The following is a 12,430-nucleotide window of genomic DNA, read 5'->3' on the forward strand; positions in this document are numbered from 1 at the left end:
GTCACAGGACCCAAACTCTGGGTAAGACGCCGGGAGGTTGTGAACACCAAGACAGCATTTGTATCCACTATACACAGTGTTGATATAGTAAGTGACAAGGAGCCTTGAACGGAACATAGCTGATTCTGTGCTTAATCAGAGGTCTGGGGGGGTTTTGTATTTCTTATTTCTCCAATCAAGCTTACAGTAATTAATCAGTGTTTAATCATGCAGAGCATCAACACATATAAAATATTAAGTTCACTTGGTGAACGCTTCTCTGAACTTTGTATGCTGTTGTTTCCTCCTATTGGAAATTTTAATGTTGGCCAATAAACTCTGATGTTTAACGGAACCAGACTCTTCACTCTTCTTGCTATTTATATCACAATCACTAAATATGTTAGCCCTTTCAGAAATCTGTCTCTCCTCCTCTAACACAACTGCAGCAACATTCCTGTCGTATGGTGACCTGCACTACAGTCACCTTCCACTTCATTCCTTCACCCTAATGACTTTCTCATCTTTTGATATTCATGCTGTCCACCTCTTCTCCTCATAGCTATCTGTGTTGCTGTTATCTATTGCCCTTCTGATCCAGTATCACATTTTTTAGAACGCTTTGAAGCATTGCTCTTAAATTTACTCTTATCCCTTCCTTCCTTATAGGGTATTTCTATACATCCATTGACAATCCAAACAAGCCTGCTGCCTCTACACTTCTCTCTAATTACCACCTCTTTTTCTCAGCTCCCAAAAACTGTGATAATACAGGAACTTAAATGACATGGATCTTCCAGACTTTTCTTTAAGCTGAAACCTCTATTCTCTTAAAAATATGAAACTGTAAAGCGTGAACCTGCTCCCTATCAATATTGTGTCTGCCTAGGAGATGTTTAAACAGATTGTAATAGGTTGCTGTGACATTTCTGATTCTGTGATCACGGTTATGAAGACACATGTACTTTTAGTGACAAACATGACAGTGTTAGTGTGACTAAGAATCAAATAAAAAAATAACAATAATAATAAAAACATGTTGGGGTCCTGATGTGATTATGGGTTAATGCCCATCATGCCAAGATACATAAGGCATTCATATGGTTAATCAGTAATGAGGATGGATTTATATCACAGTAGGTTAGAGTCTAATGTAAATGAGTATTTGCCTTACAAAGTGAACAAGGGGGTTACTTTACTGTAACCTTAAGAGGTGTGAATGGTCTATTGTATCTAGACCTCCCACTTTCTATTTAAAGAACAGGTTCTTAACACCTGAAAATGCCCTTTTGGGTGCTTTTTTGCTAAAAAGGCGTTTGCGGCTGCAGGCTTTTAACAAACTAATAGATTTTGCACTATCACCTGAGAAACATGACAACCATTTCAGGCTGAATGCCAAAAACCATTTCGAGAGTAAATCTCCTATTGATTGCAATTGACCCCTATATCTTTTGTAAAAAAATATATATATTTTTCCTCAAAAAGACTAGTCAAACCACAGGAAGAGGAATGTGGACTACACATACACTGCACACATTACAGTCACACACAAATCCACTAAACACACTTACACTTTACACATTACACACACAAATGCTATGCACACACTATGGCCCACATGTACTAAAAGGCGAGCGGACAAGCTTCTCAACTTGAGAAGTTGTCAGCTTGCATTCGCAGCATACAGGTAGCAAATTCTGTTTGTCTGCTACCTGTATGTATCATTACATGCCCAAGTGAGCGTGTAAAGCACGCCCCTTCTCTTACATGACAATTCACGTGAGAGAAGGACTTGTCAATCACCCTGAGCGAGCGAGTGAGCGAGCATCATATGCTTTTAAGTCTAAAACAGACTCCGTAATTTAAAAAGACAGCATTTCTTGCATATTATCAACCAGCTTATACATAAAACCCAACTTCCCAAATAGAGCTGATAAATCTTATACTGCTACTACTACCAATAAAACAATAATTCTGCTAAAGTGTTAGTGTAACTTTAGGGTTTTTGAAATGCATCCAGTTTGTCCTGCAGAGAAAATTTGATAATGAGGATTAAGGGGTCAAGGTGATGAGAATTATTTGCCCTTGGAACAATGTGGTTTGTATAATGTATTATAAAATGTATTAATCCTTAACTATGTTACAAAAATATTCACACATGCCTTTACAGAATTTTCTAAAATAAGTTTCCCATCTTGTTTCCCAGCATACAGAATAACAGCTATGTGACAAACCTGCAAATGACAATTACACTGCTGAACATGTAGCAATTAAGCCGATTTGTGGGGAAGCTTAAATCAAAATCAAATTAGACAGATTTGGGAAATCTTCCAGTTACAATTCTGGCATTCACTCCAGAGGAAGCAATCAAATATGATTGACAACCGTGTAGTTAAATTTGAATCAAATCACCAATTTTATACAGGTTAAATCTTCTGGCAAGGGACTTAGCCAGTTGATTATTTTCCAATAAAACAGGTATTGTCTACCTCAACGCAATATTAAGGTTGCTAGGATCTTCTTAATGCAGACTTTTTTCAAAAATCTGCAGGCAATGGTAGGTTCAGTTTAGTCTGCTTGATATTAGACTAAGATTTATGTCATTAATTCTTATTCTCTTGTTTAGTGACATACTTGGTATATTTCTGAGTTTAAATTACACCCTGAAATAATGTCTGTAGCTCCTCAATGTCCCTAGTAATGTCTTACAATAAATTTCTATTTTTCATCAAAAAGAGCATATAAATATTTACAGGTACAGTATATATATATATATATATATATATATATATATATATATATATATATTACATAAGCCTGTGCACCCTTCACTTGTTCCCAGTTTGTTGGATTTAAAGCTTGCATTGTGTGGCTGTTTTAGGGTCCCCGGTTTTGGAACAGACCTTGAGGTGGTACTTGGGCTTGTCCCATTTGGCCAAATGCGGTAACTAACCCTTCCATTTTTGCTTTTAATCTTAGCTGAGAGCTTGTAAGTGAGTGTTGGACTTTCTCTGTGTGTTGTATTCATTTGTTTTGTAATTTTCCCTATGGTTCTTGCACCCAGACCTGTTTGGGGTTAACTGCCTGTGACTCTGGGGACAGCACAGCTTCCTGTGAGTGCCAGTGAGCACCCAGGGCTGAGCATGTTGCAGGGTCATGGGATGTGTACCCAGTCCAGTCTGAGAGTGCAGTCCTCTTCCATGTTTTGTATATGTCTAGGGTGATTACATAAGCCTGTGCACCCTTAACTTGTTCCTAGTTTGTTGGATTGAGAGCTTGCATTGTGTGGCTGTTTTAGGGTCCCAGGTTTTGGAAGGGACCTTGACGTGTACCTGGGCTTGTCCCATTTGGCCAAATGTGGTAACTAACCCTTCCATTTTTGCTTTTAATCTTAGCTGAGAGCTTGTAAGTGAGCGCTGGACTTTCTCTGTGTGTTGTATTAATTTGTTTTGTAATTTTCTCTATGGTTCTTGCACCCAGACCTGTCTTGGGTTAACTGCCTGTGACTCTGGGGACAGCACAACTTTCTGTGAGTGCTGGTGAGCACCCAGGGCTGAGCATGTTGCAGGGTCATGGGATGTGTACCCAGTCCAGTCTGAGAGTGCAGTCCTCTTCCATGTTTTGTATATGTCTAGGGTGATTACATAAGCCTGTGCACCCTTAACTTGTTCCTAGTTTGTTGGATTGAGAGCTTGCATTGTGTGGCTGTTTTAGGGTCCCAGGTTTTGGAAGGGACCTTGACGTGTACCTGGGCTTGTCCCATTTGGCCAAATGTGGTAACTAACCCTTCCATTTTTGCTTTTAATCTTAGCTGAGAGCTTGTAAGTGAGTGCTGGACTTTCTCTGTGTGTTGTATTAATTTGTTTTGTAATTTTCTCTATGGTTATTGCACCCAGACCTGTCTGGGGTTAACTGCCTGTGACTCTGGGGACAGCACAACTTTCTGTGAGTGCTGGTGAGCACCCAGGGCTGAGCATGTTGCAGGGTCATGGGATGTGTACCCAGTCCAGTCTGAGAGTGTATATACACACACACACATAATTATTATAATTATTTATTTTTGCAGAAAACATGGAGTTATATTTTTATTATGAAACACATTTAGTTCATAGCTGTCTCCTCCCACATAATATTTAAATTAATTTATAAAGAGTAGAGCAATGCTTGCAAAAATAAGCTAATCTGTAATTTTTAAACCCATATATGGTGCTTAGTGTCATTTGATAGTATTGGCCAATTAAGGGCTAGATTACAAGTGGTGCGCTATTGTTAGTGCTGTTCACTATAACCAATATCGTAACCCTGCTAACTTGTGCACTTTGATAGTAAGTGTGTTCACTTGAGCGCAAACTACATTAGCATGCATTGGGTTTGCGCAAGTGAAAAACTAGTGTAAAAGTATAAGGGGTAAAAAAAAAAGTGCACAAAACATAAGATAATAAATAGCACAAAAAGAAACTAATAAAAGTTTTTGCAAATGCCCAGAACCTTCTACCCTTGAACATGCAGCATTGTTCAACCTGTCTGTAATGCTAGGTATCCTTAGACAAAGTCCACACACATGACCCCTGTTGTGAATATTATCCTTATTATTATTATTTCAGAAGTGTACCCGCAAAGTGCATTATGTGATAAGACACAATAAATATTATGTAATGTCTATATCATTCTGTTAATGTAACTCATTATATATATATATATATATCAGTTACCAACTTTGCAGGGCAACGTGTGCAATTTAATAACAATCTGAATTAAATAATTTACAAAGGATAATACATATAAAACCTGAATCCTTTTAGTTCTGATTTGTCAATTAATTAAACTGAGAGCAGATCAATAAACAAACATAGTTTATTAAAAGAATTATTAGAAATAATACGCAATATTTGAATAAAGCAAATCCATAAACATGTATCATTACAATGATTTAATGATTATCAGGTTAGAACTAATGAAAACAATCACTACATTATTTTATTTGCAGTAGGTTGTATGTATAACATAGAAACAGAAATGTTTGTTATTTAAATTCTCAGCATAGCTGGCAAGAATCAGCTAATAAGCTAATAATCATGGCAAACCATTAGAAAATGATATGATTACCAGATTCCTGATTGAAGCAGTGTTATTGTCGACGGATAAGACCAGGTTAACAGGAATTACTTAACAAAAACATTTGAGACTATAAAGGGCAAACCAGAATTAATTTACTCACGTGATTCAATAAGAAAACTATGAATATATATATAAAGAGCATAAATCATTTTAAGACAACTGTTTCATGTGGATTTATTTCAATATTGTTGGATCTATCACTGGGGTTCAGTTTAAAAAGAACCTCTTAGGTAACCCCTGGACCCTCTCTTGCTATTATCCTGACCGCATGCTCAGTGTGGCCCCTTGCCCCCCCCCCCCCCTTTGTGGGTGAGTATGTATTTTATAGATCATGTCCCCCAGACATTGATAAATCGGCCCCTCTGAGTGAACTGAATAATGGTGTCACCTAAGTTAAATTATTGAAGGATCCAACAATAATGTATAAACATCAGATAGATTAACTATCTATTGCAGATAAATCTACAAGGGTTCATTGATAAAAATACCTTAGAATATCTGACTTTACGCTTCCCATGTATGCCAGTATTCTGTACCCTTCCAAAAATACCTAAGCATCTGCTGTCACCACCTGGAAGGCCTATAATGTTGACAATTGCATCATTACAACAGCCATTGGTAGTATTGCAGTATAAATATCTGCAGTCTCTGGTATGTCCTCCTTCTTTCTGGACTCCCCAAATTTGTTGAAATATATAAGGGAACTGATAGGGGACAACAATATACTTGTTACACTAGTTTGTATACCATAATTTCACATGCAGAAAGTCTTCAAGCTATTTCCAGGCAACACTCAAAATATCCATAGTTAGAGCTAACATCTGACATTTTCTTATACCTATTGGAATTCTGCCTGACCACAAATTGTTTCAGGTTAGAACAATATATATATTTATAAAATACTGGCTTGGTAATGGGGTTGAATGTGGCCCCAGCTTATGCTGATTTGTAAAAGGCAGAATTTGAGGCAGTGGGTACTTTTCTGTTTATGGACCCTAGGATAAAATTATTTAAACAATACATTACTTGTTTTTGATTTGGATGGGTACTGAAACATAATTAGGTGAATTGTTACAACTGCTTAATAATTATAATCCTCCTTTAATCTTTAAGATGGAGTTTAATCATCAGAAAATACATTTCCTTGATGTTTCTTTGTACAAAGAAGATGGAAAATTAAAATATACTCTCTATAAAAAGGATGCATACCTCAATTCACTGTTGTGTTATACCAGTTGCCATCCACCTGCATTGAAGCGTTCCCTTCCTAAATCTCAGTTTAAAAGGGTACTTTGAAACAATACAGATCCTGAATTGGCTAATGAACATTTGCAAGACATGCAAGTACATTTTCCACAACAAGGGTATCCAGTTAGATTGTTGGACATTCAGAGACAGTTAATTGAGGATGAACAATAAGAGGAGAAACCCAAACAGGACTGACTCGCATTTTTCACCACAATTAGTTTTCACAAAAAAGAGATTGGGAGATTATAAATTTCAGACCCACCTTTACCATTTAAATAAACTCCCCCTCCTCGAAAAGGCTAGAGAAAAGTAATATCCTTGAGGGATATCCTTGTTAAGACTGACCCTCAGCAATGCTATCAAAAGAAGACTTGTCTAGGAAAGCTGGATGCTACAGATATATAGGTTGCACCACATGCAAAGGCCTGGTCACAGGGCAATATTTCATACATCACACAAAGAACAAATATTTTACCATTAGCATCATCTGACATGTACTACTACTCATATGGTGTATCTACTGCACTGTGGTTTATTTTATGTGGGGAAGACAAATGTCAACCTCTAAACTGTATGGCCAATCAATTCAGAAGGGTACATCTGACTAACCTGTGGCATGTCATTTGGTCACATGATGGGCGGCATTAAGACCTGGCAAGTGCACCTCTAATTTGGATTGACATGTGAACTTTTGAAAGTACCCTTGGTTATTACTCTTGGAGGCTATTGTGTAGTGCTGGCTTTGGATGATATGTATCTCTCTCTCTCTCTGTATGTATATATATATATATATATATATATATATATATATATATATATATATATATATATGTGTGTGTGTGTGTGTGTGTGTGTGTGTGTGTGTGTGTGTGTGTTTTTTATAATTTAAAATAATTAGATTTGCTTGAAAAAAATCAGATGTAATTATAAGATTTATGTCTATTAAAAAGATGAAAAAGACTTTAGCATTGAATAAGGTAATCAAACAACTGTAAAGCCAATATTATTATTATTATTTTTTTGTTTTTAAATCAAACACCATTACTAGAAGAAGATGCATTGTGAGCATACATAGTCACCCATGGGTTAATACATATTCAAAATAAATAGCTGTAATGTCTCTCTCTCCACAATTTTCATTCATCTGGAAACATGTCTTCATTAACCTTATAAAGCCTGTGTCACACATTCCATACAGAATTGTAATGAATGGTAAATAAAACAGGAATAAATAATACATTTATTTTGTTGAAATAACAAGCACACTTACGCCATGCAATGTCTGCTGTAATATACAGTTCATAAAAACAGAAAACCAAAAAAAAAATTAAAAAAAAAATGGTTAGGTTGTTGTGTCTTACAAATAAAATTGTGAACATACATGTTTTTTCCTCAGTAGCTGTTTAATTCAAGCATTATGCTAGTCTATTTTTAATTCAGTTTGTACTGCACATTATCGTTAACAGTGCAGTGAGATCAAATTAGGTACTGGACAAATTATACTGCAGCCACTTGCAATTAAAGATAATGAGATGAAACTCTACTGGTGTCGATGGAAATATTCATAGACAAAAGGGAACAATTTATTTTAGTAACAGTTCAGCTGATTTTAAGTATAGTATTATTATGGAAGTCATAACATAACACTAAAGAGTGATATAGTTACTGTGACCATTCAGCTAAATCATTTCTCATAGGAACCAATGTTTAAAAAATCTTCATTAAAAGTATAGCTTGCTCTGTTTGCACTCATTGTTTTCCAGGCTTGAAAACACACCTTAAAGCATCTTAATCATATAGGGAAGAAGATTAATATAAAGAATAATAGCGTAATTAAGCACAAAGGGATTTGGGCAACTTATTAAAGCTGAATTCATTTTAAGGAGCTATTAAAAGGGACTGTGCATCATACTAGCTTAAGGTAAACACTGATTGAGATATTTTATGTTAACATAGCAGTATATCATTTTGGTTGTCAAAGAAATAAATAACGTACATGGATTGTTTATTTGTTATGGATGAATCATTCGTTCCAATTTTTTTTTTTTTTAATTTGGTTTGTCCGAAATTCATTTAAAAAATGTGTTTGTTGACAAAATCTGCTTGTTTAAAGTTAAAAAAAAATCTTGCTATTATCTTTCTATGTAAAGCAAAAACTTTATTTTAGCGCTATTTAATTTTATTACAAATTAAAACAACTGTAGAATACTGTAGTGTATATACACAGGGCTAGATTTTGAGTGGAGCTCAAATTTGTGCTTCTGCAATTCTTTTATCTGAACCAAACTATTTTTTTATCATTTCGAGCCCAGTTGCACATGTATTACAGGTCGCAAGTAAAACGTTTGCACTTTCGCATCCTCAAGCAGAAAAAAATACTTTGCAAAGTTGCGAACGCAGGATCGTATGTTCCCCCATAGACTTTAATGGAGCCTCATTTTGAACAAAAAAAATTAACAGCCACCAGCTTAAGCAAACATGAGCGCAGGATTGCTTTGAGATATATGTATGTATTTCTATACAAATGTATATCTGTATATATACACAGATAAAACATATATACAGTATATATGTATAGAAATACATTTATATATATTTAAAGTCATACATATATTTATACACGTGTTCCTATGGATCCCTATGTAAAAGCATTTTTGGCCGTTTTTTTTCTAACACCTGACATCTCAAATCTTTGAGCCCACAGTCTTTCTCTCCCTTACCCGCAGCACAATATTGCATTCATTGCACACTGAAGTTACAAAAACAAATACAAAAATTACACAAGTACAAATACAACTGAACTTAATTTACAATAGCATTCAAAATGGTTGAATTATCCTGTGACTGAGATTTTATATTTAATGGTTTCCTATTAGATTTTTAATGGATTTAGGGCTAAGTGGAGTGCTATTTAATGCTCCCGTGATCACTCTGCTAGAAGCCGAACTTGGAATATCTATATAAAAGACAAAGCAAAGGGGCGCCTCATGTGTAGTATCATCAAATGAGAACAAAGCCACAGAAAAAGCCACATGGGTACTCACAAGGCTCTGGAGCACACCTATGTGCTTGTAGGGACAGGCTGCAGATTTTATCAGGTGTGACAGTTCACCCACAAAGGATATCAGTTGAAACACAGAAAAAGCACCAAATTGTGCAGATCACAAAGGATATGGAGTTTGACTTAGCACAAAGGAAGATTGGGTACTCACATATTGGATGAGCACACCTATGTGCTAGGAGGAGCAAGCTGGCATATTATGGTAAGGTGTGTCAGCTCCCCACCAAGGAACTTTTCTTTAGGATGCAATATCCAAAAAGTGGCAGACTTCTGTGTGTTAGGCTCCACTCCAAGCAGGTGCAGGCAGGTAAAATCACTCACAAGAGTATTATTATAAATTAAAAATACTATTTATTAAAAACAAATTAAAATACATATACAAAAGAGTGAGCCGGGGGAATACAGTCAAGCCCCCTGTAAATGCAACACGTTTCTCGGCTCATACGCCGTTTCCTCAGGTATATTTTGTACCCTGCTTCTGTCCTGCTTTATAGACCTACTATCTAATGCCAACTAACATTTTTCCTCTCTATCCTAAGTGCATGTACCCTTAATTGGTAACCTTCAACACCTGACCGTTTCAGTGTTTAATTACAAAGGTGTCAGTCTTGTGTGTTAACATAAACCAAAGGCATAAAGTGAAATTCTATACAGCAACTCATATATACCTAAAAAATTCTAAACAGCAATCTCTAAGCATGTAAAAAACAATGTAATCATGAATACAAAAAAGCATTCTTTCACATTCATATTATACAATGTATGACACATTCACAGCGGTTTTCCTACCATATACCGTTCATCATCAGCAACATGTTTTAAATTATTTTATATTTCAAATTTATAATTCGTAATGTATATCCCCAATATTTTATAGAACACAATAGTATGTTAGTATGATAGGATTACTCACATTTCGTCTACGGCTTTGCCATAAATGAATAAATTAAAGCGATTTTCTAAAGATCATAAATGAAATTCTTATGTTCAATTTCTATTATGCAAAATATTGTATACAAGGATAGTAAAAAGTTATTTTCACCTTATCGTATTAATCTTCTCATACTCCCTAGTTAACTTGTATAATATATTAGAGCCATGTTTCACATACACGCTATATTGATTGGCCCTTACTGAAACATTTCTTAACCTATTAGATTGGAGGTGTGTCACGCACTGCAACTAGCGTACTGAATCAATCTATCAACAACCCTATGTCAGAGGCCACTCTCATGTGTGCATAAAGAGGATATAAAATATCCTACCGGTATATAACCCTCTATAATTCACTGTGGTATCAGTACGTCACCCATAGTATGTCTGGGTTGCTTGCATTCTAACCATGACTTATCAATCAATGAAAACGATTTTCTATAGATTGTGGATATGAGTCTCCTATTAAATTTCTATTATACAAGCCATTCTGTGTGAGGATCGTCAGAAAGATGTAGCCATATTTAACTTGTGTTTAGTATATTCAAGCCGTGTTTCACATATACTCTCTATTGATTGGCCCATCATGAAACTATCCTGACCTATTGGATTAGAGGTGTGTCACTCGCTCATATTGGATTAGTTGTGTAGAACTTGGAATATTGCGACTTCATTAACTATTCCCCCGCAAACCCAATCATGTTTTTTGTTGGTAATATATATATATATATATATATATATACAGTATATATATATATATATATATATATATATATATATAGATGATTATATAAAGGTATATATATATATATATATATATATATATAAATATCTATTTAAAAATACTTAGAACATATTCCCCTATTTGAAGAACATTGAAATGTGAACACTTTTTTAAATATAAATATATTGAATAAATATGGTTTTTCATGTTTTAGCTACTTGACAGCAATGGGCTCCAATACACACACACACACACACATATATATATATATATATATATATATATATATGTATTTATGTGTTAATATGTGTATATATGTCTGAAAAAATATACATATATATATATACACCTACATATATGTTTTTAGACGTGTAAACGTATGAGTATCTATGTTAAAGGTCTTTGCAGCCCTTTTTTTTCTAACACCTGATACATCATATCTTTGAGCTCTTTTAACTTTTTATTGCAATTTTTTTTAAATTATTTTTATTAGACCGTGTTAATATGAGTGTAACTGTACTTTTAAATGTTTTTTTAATGTGTTTTGTGCTACTTTTTAGTCAGGCATAACAGTTAACCAGAGCGCTGAGGTTGCGCTATCCTTACACGCATTAAATTCAATTGCCCTTGAACAAACGCTCTTAATTTCAACCTTTAATATGCATGCTACTTCTGAAACGTGCAAAGAGACATGATCAACCCCTTTTCGCTCACGCACAACAATTAATGCACCACTCGTAATCTAACCATATATTGGTATTGAATTTGAAAACCCAGTGAAAAGCTCTTTGAACAATTTGGAATAAACCTCTCTGGAGTCTATGACTATTTTTCAGATAACTCATTTTTACTTTTGGATGATATGGAAAGTGTTTGTTTTTGGGGGGATCACAATCCAAAAGGATTCGTCCACTAAAACTAAAGTTCCCAGAAATGTGTTTTCAATCTCAGTGAAAAGATGAAGAACAAGGAAGTGATGATATGGCTGCCACAGAGACCTGATCTTATCATTGAGTCTGTCTGGGATTACATTAAGAAAGAGACAGAAGCAAATGAGGCCACGCAAATCTACAGAAGAACTGTGGTTATTTAAGATGTTTGGAACAACCTACCTGCCGAGTTCCTTAAAAAAACCTGTGTGCAATTGTACCTAGAAGAATTTAAGCTATTTGAAGGCAGAGGGTGGTCACATAAAATATTGATTTGATTTATATATTTTTTTCTGTTCGCTCACTTTGCATTTTGTTAATTGATGAAAATAACTATTGATATTTCTATTTTTGAAAGCATTCTAACTTTACAGCATTTTTTCACACCTGCCTAAAACTTTTCAGCAGTAGTGAAAAGAACTTTAATGAATCTAGATC

The sequence above is a fragment of the Bombina bombina genome, chromosome 5 (genome assembly GCF_027579735.1).
Source record: "Bombina bombina isolate aBomBom1 chromosome 5, aBomBom1.pri, whole genome shotgun sequence".
NCBI lineage: Eukaryota > Metazoa > Chordata > Amphibia > Anura > Bombinatoridae > Bombina > Bombina bombina.